Below are 13,748 nucleotides of genomic sequence, written 5' to 3'. Positions count from 1 at the left end.
TGACCTTGGGGAAGTCACTTCACCAATCTGTGCCTCAGTTTCCCCATGGGATGATAGTGTTATCGCTGGGGCAGAGGGTTAATATGGGGAGAAAGCATCCAAAGAATGGAGACAGCAAGAATGAACTCCCTTGTCATTTCGGAACCTCATGGCCCTGGACTTTGCACTTCAAAATGATCTTGAGGGGGAAAATACAAGAGATCTCCATTTATACCTGTACTTAACTTTTTGGGGGGAACCAGCTGAACAGAGAGCCATTTCGTTTGTGGCTCAGCTGACCCCGAGACATACCCTCCGGGCTCAGGCTCCCACTTTCAGCCTTTCCCCTTGTTCGCTCTGGACTTGTATAGGAAAAATCTTGTTCACAAAAATCCTAGCTGAGCTGCACACTTTGAAGTACCCACTAATGTATAAATTGATAGACACATGCAGGTTTCTTTTTTATAAAATGTCTAATGATAATATGCTACATTTTCTTGCTAAAAGTGTCATCCACTCAGATGTGGAGAATGTAGGCTGTAATACCAGCTACTGGAATGCAGGCCCAGAACACCATGCCCCATCATCCAACAGGCACAAATCTCTGTTTATCCTAGCAATTAATCCTCCCCTATGTTTGGTGATATTATAATTACAGAAACATTGCCATTCTGAAGGGCTTGTTTCCACCAATGTATTTTACTTTATTTACATCACCACAATAGGCTACAGCAAACAAAAAAAGGGGTGAAATTGTATTTAGAGAGACAATGCCACATGGATTCCCAAGCATTTTGTAGATGTAAGTCACCCTGACTCCAAATTACACGTTTATTGTGTGAGTACACAATGAGATCAGATTAAATATTGACTAAAACTGGCCTAACGCACAAAATAATGAAAAGCACAATAGTATGATTTAATCCAAACCATTAGAGAAATACATATCTGTAACATACAACATGCCTTTCCCATAGAAATACTCTTTGTATTCCAGCTAGTCTTAGGCAGGAGAATTTCTTCCTCATAAATTATGTATTTTTTTTTCAGTTGCCAACACATTCCCTTTACTGGTTGCAAAAAAATTTCATACCGTCTGGTTTATAAATGGGCAGGTGGTGATATCTCTGCATTCTCAAAACTGAGATGGGGAATCAAATATGGCTAAAGTCAAAAAGTATTTCCCCTTTGTCCCCAAAATGTAAAATATGCCATTACAGTGTAGTCATTATAGGTACCTCATCAGAAAGTACTTTCACACCTAGCTGAGGATCAGCAAACTATCCTGTCTTCTCCTTCTTGTCCTCCCCCCAAAAAATACAAAAAGCCCCACCAAAAAACAAACAAAAATAAAACCCCAGCAAGACACAAATGCCAATATAACAATTAAGATAATAATATAGTGCAGAGTGGGCTAAATACACAATCTTCCCAGATGCTAGACCTTTAAATTCTGCAATACTGTCCTGCCTCATTCAAGATTAGAAGAGAACTGTAACCTAGCAAAGACAAAAAGACAGAAGGTAAGAAAAAATCCCACTGATCAGTAAAGCCCTTCCATAGTCCAGATGCAGTCCTATCACTTCAGCTTCTCTGTACCATCTCCATGACAACTGTGTAATTTGGATGCTATAACCACTGCTGAACTGATCTTTAAATGTAGCTTTGTTATAAACCATAGTACAGAATATGTCAGAGTCTTGGTAAAGGAAACTTGCCCTATAAATGAGGGAGGTAATTAAAGAGTCCCATTTTCATGTTCCAGATATTTTAAATAACCAGGAGAATTAATGTGTTCCTCTTAATGGATAGAGGATTTGGAAGTCAATAACAGCCATCAATTGTTTTTGGTGAGTAACGTGTCCGAGCACTACACCCCAAATTCCCAGTCCAGACATCCAGCTGAGAGTTGAAAAAGCAGATTCAGAGAATGGGCATCTGGACGGACACACACACCCCACTCCCCAACTGAGACAATTCAATCCCTAGCATTGAAGCACAAAGCTGATACATCAAATAAATAATAATAATAATGATGCTGCCATGCCTAACCAAGCAAAATAGGACATAGGATGCCATGGGGATGAATCAAGTAAATGATCAACAATGATAATAGTGTATATTGTCCTTGCACTTACCGGAGCAATAAGCCTTTTTTAGTTCCCCCCCAACGCAGCTCTCTTTTCTCCTCACCAATCCATGCAAAATAATCAGCAGCTACACATAAGGAGTTGCCCCATCCCCCATACCTTCCTAGACTTTCCTTTTATTGGTTTTTTTCCCCCCTTGCAGTGGGTCACACCTCCCAGGCTTTCCTTCAGGTGTCAAGAGATTGCTAGAGATCGAGCAGGAAGGATGGAAGGGAAAGGGGACAGAAAGGGGAGGGGGGAGAGATAAGACTAAAAGGGAAGGCAGAGAGTGATTGCAGTCAATGAAAGGGTGGAGGGAAAGACCTTGCTACATAAACCTAGAGGAATAGATTGCAGCTAAGCAATCGGCTAGAAGACACTCACTACAGTGGAGTGTGAGCAAACTGCTAAGAATATTCAACGGTTTCTGAAAGCCCAGAGGGACAGATTTGCTATCGGCCAGCCAATCAAATACCTTCAAACTGGAGCTGGTAAAATCCTGCCAAACAGACGGGCCTTCTTTAAGAAATGTAAAAAATAAATAAATAAGCAAACAACAACCTTGGTAAAATTTGCAAGGCTGATTAATGCATTCACAGGGCCTACCCGGTCCCCTATTGCCACCTGGGTCCCCACCCCTCCCCCTAATGGAGCTTTCCAGGGGTTGCGTACCACCACCACCCTGCTTTGCTCCTTCCTTTCCCATCGCTGCTGTCCCCCGCAAACAGGGCCTTCCCCCTGCCAGGCTTGCTGGGGAGCTTTTTCTTGGAAGCCCCCTTCATGGCTTGGGAAACAATGTTCCAACATTTCTCCCTATCAGCGTGAGCAGGCCTCCAAAGCCTAGGCTTTTGGTTTTAATGGGTTCTTAGACCCTGTTTCCTGTTCTGATGGCATCTCACATCTCTTCTAGGGTTGCCAACCCTCCAGGATTGTCCTGGAGTCTCCAGAAATTAAAGATGAATATTTAATTAAAGATTGTGTCATGTGATGAAACCTCCAGGAATAAGTCCAAGCAAATGTGGCAACCCTAGCCAGACACATAAGGGTGGCTTCCGGAAGGAGCACCTCGGGTCTTGGTGCAAAGCTGGTTCCACTGGGAAAAGGACAAAGCTCAGAAGAATGAGGGGCTAATTCGCAAGGTGCTCAGGGTTTGCCCAGAGGGCAAAAGGTCACCACTTTCACCAGGGAAAGCAGCATGAGCACTAGTGGGAAACACAAAATTATACCCTAGATCACACTCCCAACGACTAGGAAATAGCAAGGTACGTGCTTGAGTACCAGCACGCCTTTTGTACCCTTTTGTAATGAGCATGTGCACATTCTAGTAGCTGGAGGCCCACAGAGGACCAAAACCCTGCTCTGTTACTCACAGCCAAAGCAGTTTCTCCATCAGCTATCCTGACAGAAGCCTTTATCTTGGGGGCAAAGCTCCTGACTTCTGTCTCTCCTACTCAGTGATATATGTCTGTCGTAGAGGATGACTGCACGATTCATTGTAGCTTTCATGCCAGGCCTCAGGGCATAAAAGAACCTTTCACTAAATTCCTGTTGGAAGGCTTGCCCTATAGGAAGCATGCCCATACAAAAGTCTTCTCTTGGCTATTCAAGGTATTGTGAGCAGCTTGAGGGATGGCACTAGATCTCATAGACTTTAAGGCCAGAAGAAAAGGAGTACTTGTGGCACCTTAGAGACTAACCAATTTATTTGAGCATGAGCTTTCGTGAGCTACAGCTCACTTCATCGGATGCATACCGTGGAAACTGCAGCAGACTTTATATACACACAGAGAATATGAAACAATACCTATGAATATGAAACCGGAAACCTACTGACCGCTATTCCTACCTGCATGCCTCCAGCTTTCACCCTGACCACACCACACGATCCATCGTCTACAGCCAAGCTCTGCGATACAACCGCATTTGCTCCAACCCCTCAGACAGAGACAAACACCTACAAGATCTCTGTCAAGCTTTCTTACAACTACAATACCCACCTGCGGAAGTAAAGAAACAGATTGATAGAGCCAGAAGAGTTCCCAGAAGTTACCTACTACAGGACAGGCCTAACAAAGAAAATAACAGAACGCCACTAGCCGTCACCTTCAGCCCCCAACTAAAACCCCTCCAATGCATTATTAAGGATCTACAACCTATCCTAAAGGATGACCCAACACTCTCACAAATCTTGGGAGACAGGCCAGTCCTTGCCTACAGACAGCCCCGCAACCTGAAGCAAATACTCACCAACAACCACATACCACACAACAGAACCACTAACCCAGGAACTTATCCTTGCAACAAAGCCCGTTGCCAACTGTGCCCACATATCTATTCAGGGGACACCATCACTGGGCCTAATAACATCAGCCACACTATCAGAGGCTCGTTCACCTGCACATCCACCAATGTGATATACGCCATCATGTGCCAGCAATGCCCCTCTGCCATTTACATTGGTCAAACTGGACAGTCTCTACGTAAAAGAATAAATGGACACAAATCAGATGTCAAGAATTATAACATTCATAAACCAGTCGGAGAACACTTCAATCTCTCTGGTCACGCAATCACAGACATGAAGGTCGCTATCTTAAAACAAAAAAACTTCAAATCCAGACTCCAGCGAGAAACTGCTGAATTGGAATTCATTTGCAAATTGGATACTATTAATTTAGGCTTAAATAGAGACTGGGAGTGGCTAAGTCATTATGCAAGGTAGCCTATTTCCCCTTGTTTTTTCCTACCCCCCCCCCCCCGGATGTTCTGGTTTAACTTGGATTTAAACTTTGAGAGTGGTCAGTTTGGATAAGCTATTGCCAGCAGGAAAGTGAGTTTGTGTGTGTATGGAGGTGGGGGGCGGGTGAGAAGGCCTGGATTTGTGCTGGGGGTGGCCCACCTTGATTATCATGCGCATTGTGGGGAGAGTGGTCACTTTGGATGAGCTATTGCCAGCGGGATAGTGAGTTTGTGTGTGTGGTTTTTGGGAGGGGGGTGGGGGGGCGAGAGAACCTGGATTTGTGCAGGAAATGGCCCAACTTGATTGTCATGCACATTGTGTGGAGAGTTGTCACTTTGGATGGGCTATCACCAGCAGGAGAGTGAATTTGTGTGGGGGGGTGGAGGGTGAGAAAACCTGGATTTGTGCTGGAAATGGCCCAACTTGATGATCACTTTAGATAAGCTATTACCAGCAGGACAGTGGGGTGGGAGGAGGTATTGTTTCATATTCTCTGTGTGTATATAAAGTCTGCTGCAGTTTCCACGGTATGCATCCGATGAAGTGAGCTGTAGCTCACAAAAGCTCATGCTCAAATAAATTGGTTAGTCTCTAAGGTGCCACAAGTACTCCTTTTCTTTTTGCGAATACAGACTAACATGGTTGTTACTCTGAAACCTGTCTTTAAGGCCAGAAGGGACCATCATGATCATCTAGTCTGACCTGCACATTGCAGGCCACAGAACCTTACCCACCCACTCCTGTAATAGACCCAGAACCCCTGGCAGAGTTACTGAAGTCCTCAAATCATGATATAAAGACTTTGAGTTACAGAGAAGCCACCATTTACACTAATTTAAACCTGCAAGTGACCCGTGACTCATGCTGCAGAGGAAGGCAAAATAAAACCCAGGGTCTCTGCCAACCTTGCCCAGGGAAAAATTCCTTCCCAACCCCAGATGTGGCAATCAGTTGGACCCTGAGCATGTGGGCAAGATCCACCAGCCGGACACCTGGGAAAGATCTCTAATGCCCCTTACTACAAATACTGCAGCAGTCTACAGTAATACCTCCAGACACTGCAGTGAGACCATTACAAGCAGTAGTGTCCTGCAGCATCATTGCAGAACACGGCTGTATATTTTCCCCCAAGGAGTTGTTCTATAGCACAACACACAGAGTTGTTTGCCAGGGTTCGTATCTGTAATGAACCATGTAATGAGTCACCCTGCAGCTATACTCATGAGTTATCCAACAAATGCAGGTGTGAATGAAGGTTACTGGGCTGTAGAGAGATATTAAATAAAGATCATGGCAATGGGCAAGACCAGTATTAGTCTGACAAATTCAGGTGTGGAAGTTTTAACTTCCCCAAGGTTTTCTCATCTAAAAGGCAGATTCAAGTTACACTATGGTGAACATCAGACCTGCTCACCTCTGCTCAATGTTAATGAATTTGTAATCAGCCAGTTATCAGGTTAAGATGCTTTAAGAAGCCATGATCAATATTCATCAGTCTGTTGCTCTGCTAGGGACTGAAGGCAAATACCAGAATCCAATTGCTTTACAGCCAGTCCTATGGAGGGATATTTTGCAGCATGACACAGTGAGGTTCTGGTTTCTAAGCGGAATACATAGGCTAGCTGGGATGCATAACAACAAGGGCTATCCGTCTTGATGCTTCAGGGAATGAACTGATCAACAGCTGGAGACAGGAAGAAATGTCTTCCCACCCATGGTAGAGAGCTGCATATTTGTCCTAGTAATTTGTGGCAAATTATTAACAATCGTTATACCTTTTCTTCGATTATAGGTAGAGCCATACTAGCTAGGTTCATGTACCCTGGACATGCTGTGATTTTTTTTGGTGTTACCAAATATCACTATTACAAACAGTTTTTACACATTCTGCTTGACTGTACAGACAGTTTAGTCTTGGAGAGTTTATTTGTTGTGGTGCAGTTCTGTTTGGAATCTGTGAACGTAACAGTAAACAGGATTTGAATGGTAATCATCTCTCAAACTGAATAATTTCTTAGGTGCCGCAGCTGCCAATAGATTGTACATCCATATCACAGGCGTGAGCTTGCAACCATCCACACAGCAATGGGGCTGTGCACGTACCCTCAAGCACACAAAGATTCTGACTGCTAGATTGAAAGGAGCCGGGGACCAGACAGCTTCACTTTCAAGCACTGTCATCGGAAGGATCTTTTGGTATCTTTTCTCTTCATCCGTCACTGATACCTTGTTGCCTGTAATGTATGTTAGTAGTTAGCTTACTTTGCTCTCAATAAAAATACAGATATTCATTTGAGCTGGTCACAGTTTTTCATTTTTCCCCCAAATTGCCTTTTTTTAAAACCATTTTTCCCCATAAAAATGAAAATTTTCATTTCTCACAACAAGAATCCTGGCCTCCCTGCCAAGAATTTTTCTGGAAATTTGTATATCAAAAATGTTATAGTGGTTATCAATATTTTTCAATAGCAAAATTATCAAAAACCATTTCAATGATGTTTAGGATACAATTTTTGTGGGGGGCGGGATGGGGAAATCACAATATATTTTGAAAAGCAAAAACCATTTCCATTTTGAATTCTTCAGAATGAAAATAAATTTAGAATTTTTTCGCAAAACTGGTTTTGGATTTTTTCAAACCATCTTTATGATGAATGGTTTTATACCAGACTTGTCGTGACAGTGCAGTCGCTTTGTTGTCTTAGTATATCATATTGCAGCTTCCTGACCCTGCTTTGGCTGGGTGCATCATCCTGGGATGATGAGCCAAAGCAGGTAGAAAGACTGAAGACAGCAAGATTAGCTTCAAATGCTGTGTTTCATCCACAGCAATGTGTATGTGAGCCACATGCTACATACCTTTTGTACCTGGGCAAAGGTATCACCCATTATGCACAGTCAACCTGTGTAACTCATTGCCAGGGGATGTTGTGAAGGCCAAAAGTATAGCTAGGTTTAAAAAAGAATTAGATAAGTTCATGGAGGATAGGTCTATCAATGGCTATTAGCCAAGATGGCTAAGCCTCTACCTGCCAGATGCTGGGACTGGATGACAGGGGATCACTCAATAATTGTCCTGTTCTGTTCATTCCCCCTGAAGCCCCGGCATTGACCACTGTTGGAAGACAGGATATGGGGCTAGATGGACCATTGGCCAGTGTGGCCATTCTTATGTTTCTCATTATCATGGTGTAATTCAGCTTGTGCTGTCTTCTCTCTCCAGGCTCAAAAATTGCAACAGAGCTAGCTCCATCTCTTGTCCTTTGAGGCAGGGCTGACGCTCTGTCAGCCAACAGTGCCCAGTTCTTCAGCTGGATGCCTTTTTCCCCAGAGATGAAGAACATTGGTGATACCTCAGCCTTGGCATGGAGACAGCTGCCTCTGCACTGGCCCCTGCTTTGCCAATAGTTGTGTTGGATCAGGGTGCTTTTTGGTTCAGGGAGTGGAGATGGAGGCCTTGGAACTTGCATTTTCTGCAGACCATGCTGGTCTGTCTCCTCAACATCACAGATTTGGGATCCCCAGGGTTTCTGAGCTGGATGGCCACTGCCCCCACTGGTCCCCCATCTCCCTACAGAGGCTAAGTCAAGTTCCTTTCAGGTTAAGTCTAAGCAAGAAGAAACTTGTAATTGATGGCTTAGTGCCAACTCAAACAGTAGTAAGATCACAGGGCCAACTTGCTTCAACCCAGCCGTAGCTGGGTGTATTATACTGGCCAGAAACTTGTCTCCTTGGGCACATGGAAAGAGTTCTAAACAGCCCAAAGGCCCATCTATCTGCTCACATCCGAGTGTCTTCTTCCAGGAAGAAGCTTCCTCCAGCCAGCGCTCTCCCTTCTGAGGGGATATCCTCTTTAGCAAGCAGTAATCAGCAACCTTCTGGTGCCTGCATTATCTCCTGTGTTACCTCTTGGGTTCATGGGTACATACACCACATCACAGGGTCATGGACTGGAGTCAAGGATTCATAAATGCATTTCCACAGACTCCCCTACTTCTAGAAGTCATCAGGTGGTCACAGTGAGACAAGGCTCATGGATGACTGATTGCTCTGGCTTGGGCTCTGCAGCACTGATCCTCTGAGCTAGACCCAATGTCAGATCCTCCACTCCAGCTTCCAGTTTTTGTGGATCTCCTTTCACAAACTCTGATCCACAAATCCCTCCATCTCAATCCTGGATCAACACACACCACTGCTGATGGTCTAGGACAGCTCTTTTCAGGTAGAGCAGTTGTTCTCAGGTGGTCACAAATCTTCCAGGGCTGTCTGCCTTCTATTTCTGTTACACTCCACTATTGAACACTACAGGAATCTAGACTGGCTATATGGCCAGCAAGAGTTCAAATGGCAGCAGTTCTGCATATCAGGCTCCAGTAACAGGTGAAACACCCAACTGTGAGGAGGTTTCTGAAGGAACACAATGGATGTGAACACTGGCCAGAAGGTTCAAAGCCACCTAAGTGGGTGCCTAAGTCCAACTTCACGCACCAGTTTTCTGTGCGCTTTGTGGCTAGGGATTCTCAACCATTTTGCGGGTGCCTGTGTTTTTTGGAAATTGGGTGCAATAGTTGTGTGGGCAGAGGCTGGGCATCTAGATGGAGCCCAGAGCTGGGGTCTTCAGAACGTTTCTATATTGTACCATGAGCTGGGGGCCTTCTCACCTTGCCCTAAACAGAGGCTATGGTTGAGATTTTCAAAGCCAGCGGGGGCATGGCATCTGAATCTCTTGGGGTTGCAAACAGGTCTCAGGGGTCATAGCTACCTTTCCTTTCTTTATGGCTAGACTGGAGAGGGAAAGGGGTTTTCTGTTGTAATGTGAGGTTATGATATGGAAGAGGTTGAAAACCACAGAAGTAATAGGAGTTGGAGCCACACAGCACTCATTGATATTAATAGGACTGGCTAAGCACCCTAGTTGGCTTTGAAAATGTCAGTCTAGACCCACTGTATAATATCAAACTTACCCGCTTCCTGGAGTTTAGTTGTATTGATAAATCATCAGCAGCTAAACCTCAGCCTAAGCTTTCACACCACAACTGCTGCTTCTTAGGATCTCCATGTTTCTGCCCCTAATTCTCTCTGATCGGAGGGGCATGCTCACCTCTCTTAGATCATGTGGAGTTAGCAAGTTGCACCTGACACAAGGAATCAGCAGAACTTGCTCAGGAGCTTTATAAAGAGTTATCTGCAAACTCTACCAGCAATGATTTTATATTTTCTTCTAGGGCTTTGCTAAAGATATTGAATAGTGTTGGGCCAAGAACCGATTCCTTTGGGACACAAAAAGATATACCTCTGTTGGATGATGACTCTCCATTTACAATTACTTTTTAAAAAAAATCTATCACCTGGCCAGTTTTTAATCCATTGACTCTGTGCTGCATCGATTTGGTATAATGCTATTTTTAATCAGACTGTTGTGCAATGCAAAATCAAATAAATTCCAACTTCTGAAGTTGGTCCAATAAAAGATATTACTTCACCCCCTTGTCTCTCTAATATCCTGGGACCAACATAGCTACAACAACACTGCAAACAATTATATAAATCTAAGCAGATAACATCAACAAAATTACATTTGTGAGCCCAACTCATCACAAAAGGTATCAACTTTGTTTGACAAGACCAATTTTCCATAAAACCATGGTGACTGGCATGGATTATGCTGCCAACGTTAGTTATTTAGTAATTGCATCTCATCTCACCTCACACTTTTTATGATTTTGTTCAGGATCAAGCTAACCTGCCTATGGCTTCCCGGGTCCTCCCATTTACCCTTTGTAAATATTGGCTTTTCTCCAGTTCTCTGGAACTTCCCCAGAATTTGTTCATTTCTTATATATCATCATCAATCACCCAGACAGCTCCTCAGCCAATTCTTTTAAAACTTTTCGGTGCCAGTTATCTAGTCCTGCAAATTTAAACATGTTTAACTTCAGCAATTGCCATTTAAAATCCCTCCTAGTTACTGTTGGATTAGAAGGTACCGGTACTTCATTATTACTCTAAGATCTGAATACATCATCCTGTTTCTTTTCAGATACTGAACAGAAATATTTATTGAATACGTCTCCCTTTTCTACATCATGATTGACAATTTTATCATACTTTTCCAGTAACTACCATTTGTAGCATTTTTTTTCTTCTTCATATATATAAAAATATCCTTCTTATTGTCCTTAAGCCTACTGGCCATTGATTTGTCATGGATACCGTTAGCTGCCTTATTAAGTCTCTGCTAATTTATAGTCATTGCTATCAACTTCCCCTCTTTCCATTTGTTATATAGTTTTATTATTGTTTCTTTTACTTCCCCTAAGAATTTTTTTTAACTGAAAATGCCTCCTTTTATGATTGAAGAATTCTGAGAGGTTTGGGGCATCCAATAAAGTTTTCTTAAACAAGTCTCAATTATAGTTTACATTGTTTTTCCTCACAGTTAATTTTTTTCATAATTGTTTCCAGCTTTGGGATGTTGCCCTTTTTAAAGCACCATGCATGTATATTTGGGACTGTATTCTTTTGGCACTGATATCACTTCATTTTTATCAGTCAGAATGAGGTCTATATAGAATTACGCCAAATTGTTTGCAATACATTTTGTTTGTTCTAAAATCATCATCTATGCTTTTTGGAAACTCCAAGGACATTTTGCTAGTGGGAGACCACTCAATGCCAACTGCGGATGGTATTTAGCGTTGCTGCTGGAATGACTGGCATTGATTACAGATGGTGTCATGCCCAGTGCTATGATCATGGACAGCACTGAATATGCCCTCATTTGGTCTCATCTTTATGGCCATGGCCACAGTTCCAGAGTGGGTTTCACATTTAGCTGGTCAGTCTAATGTGGACACATCAATTTCTTTACATTCAGAATCTGAAGGGGAGTATTTTCAGCAGGATAATCTAGCGTTTCTCAGCTGCAGATTTGTATAGGACCCAGATACAGTTTAAGTAGCTCTCCAGTCCTTGCTGGCCTTTTTTTAACTCCATTTCCATTTCCTAGCCATTGCTGACGTCTGTCTAAATGCTGATTATCTCCACGGCCACTCAGTGGTTCAGCGCGTGCAAGGGTATCATGTGAAAGAATTTGAGCTTTTGAAATAATGCAAAGCTTAAGAAGCTGCGGTTCCAGGCAGCTACAGACCTAGCATTCCACTGGCCCCCTTTTCTAACATATACATGCAAACACACACTCTTTCATGTCAGCCACCTAAGTGAATATTCACTGTAAGATCTTCCAAACAACCGAGCATTTTTAATCGAAGGGATAATTCAATTGCTCATTTCAGCCCTGCTCTGTGCAGCTGTCAGTCTCTAGCACCAAAGCTGCTGTGTCAGAAGCCATAAAGGTTTAAGGTTCATCCAGGCATCAGCATGGCACTAAACCACAAGGGACTGGGGGAGGGCGGAAATGATGGGATGGATTAAATGCATTTATTATAAATACCTTAGAAACTACCAGCCAAACCATCCTCAGCAGAGACCAACGGCATTCGTGCACCTCCAAGCATCTGCAGGATCCGTAATGTGTTTGAAAATCTCACATTTAAATAGCTCAGAGGGGAATCAAACAAAGCTTTGTGGCTGAGATGCTCAAAGCCACGTAGGGGGTTTGGATGGCCAGTTCTCATTAAAATTAATGGAAATTGGGTGTCCGAACCCTTTAGGCAGCTTTAAAAATCTCCATCTCCATTTATAATTAATGTGTCCAACAGTGCAACAAATATTTATCTAATAGGTCACGTTATGTGCAAAGGGGGAAGTGTCTAGTGGTTAGACAGGGCCCTAGGAGTTGCACTGTCTTCTTGGAAGTAAGTCTCAGTGCATGTAGTTAGTAAGTTTGATGCACTTTTACTGGCAGAAGTCCAGCAGTTTTCTCTATGTTACTAACTCATACACTAGCCCAACCTCTACCAGCACTGGGGTTCCCAAGTTACAATACAGTGACTTACTATTGGATGCCTGGGTTCTAGTCCCAGCTTTGCGCTGGGCTTGAGGAGGAGAGGACTAAAGCCTACATTTGGAGACTTCAGCTGGACAGACCGACTTGACTTGTGTAGATTTTAAGGCCAGCAACGAGCATTATTACCATCAAGTCTGAGCTCCTGCATAACACAGTAATTCTGGCCTCATGCCCATACCTGAGCTATAGCACACTGCGATGAACTGGTAACCACAAGGGATGCCCCATGGGTGGGGTCTGAAGGTTGCCAGAACTCCTTTTGGGGTTGGGGTTAATTCTGATAAGCTTGTTAGCATGCTCATAGGTTCTGGTATTTTAATGTGGTTTCTCTGTAATACTTTTTTACCTTAAGAATAAAGTGGGCTTGTGTAGGAAGTGCTGTGGGTACCTTATAATTGTACCAATTACACCTGTTAATGGTCTCTGAAGAGAAAGCAAGCAGGTGTCCTTTGGCATCCTGTCTGTGCTGAGAAATACAGTGAAGGCAGGGAGTTGTGCAGCCTGGAAATACCCCAGCCAGAAGGGAGTAAGACGTGATTCTCCACCCACGAGAGGTGATGGCTGGGGGGCCAGAAGTCTGAGAGTGAGAGCCCTGTCTGGACCCCTGAGAGGAAATACAGGGGCAAGTGCCCTGACCTGGGACATACGCCTATTAGGAAGACAGCCAAGCTTGATTTAAAGGCTTCAAGTGACAACAAATAAATCAATTGTTCAATAATTACCCTCAGTGTTAAAACTGTGCATTTTATTTCTAGTCGGGATTTATCTGGCATTATCTTTCAGCCATTTAATGTTGTTCTGCCTTTGTCTGCTACAGCCCTCTACTACCACAAATCTTCTCCCTATGTAGGTACTTATAGACTTAGGATCAGGTTCCCTTTTCACCTGCCATGGGATAAACCACAGCGTGAACTTCTCCAATCCCTCATTG

General features: G+C 43.4%; 1 protein-coding gene across 3 annotated transcripts in view; it reads right to left on the bottom strand.

Moving 5' to 3' along the window:
- The window catches only part of PSD2 (pleckstrin and Sec7 domain containing 2), a 148,228-nt gene extending 145,744 nt beyond the window's left edge, over positions 1-2,484 (bottom strand). For all 3 annotated transcript variants that reach the window (XM_073356046.1, XM_073356047.1, XM_073356048.1), the window contains exon 1: positions 2,118-2,484. The gene's annotated coding sequence lies outside the window, so the exon portion shown is untranslated. The remainder of the gene's footprint in view (positions 1-2,117) is intronic.
- Between the last annotated feature and the right edge of the window lie 11,264 nt (positions 2,485-13,748).

This window comes from Lepidochelys kempii, chromosome 8 (assembly GCF_965140265.1).
Source record: "Lepidochelys kempii isolate rLepKem1 chromosome 8, rLepKem1.hap2, whole genome shotgun sequence".
Classification (NCBI taxonomy): domain Eukaryota; kingdom Metazoa; phylum Chordata; order Testudines; family Cheloniidae; genus Lepidochelys; species Lepidochelys kempii.
Note: the sequence above shows the minus strand (reverse complement) of the source record. Positions and strands in the feature narration are given on the sequence as shown.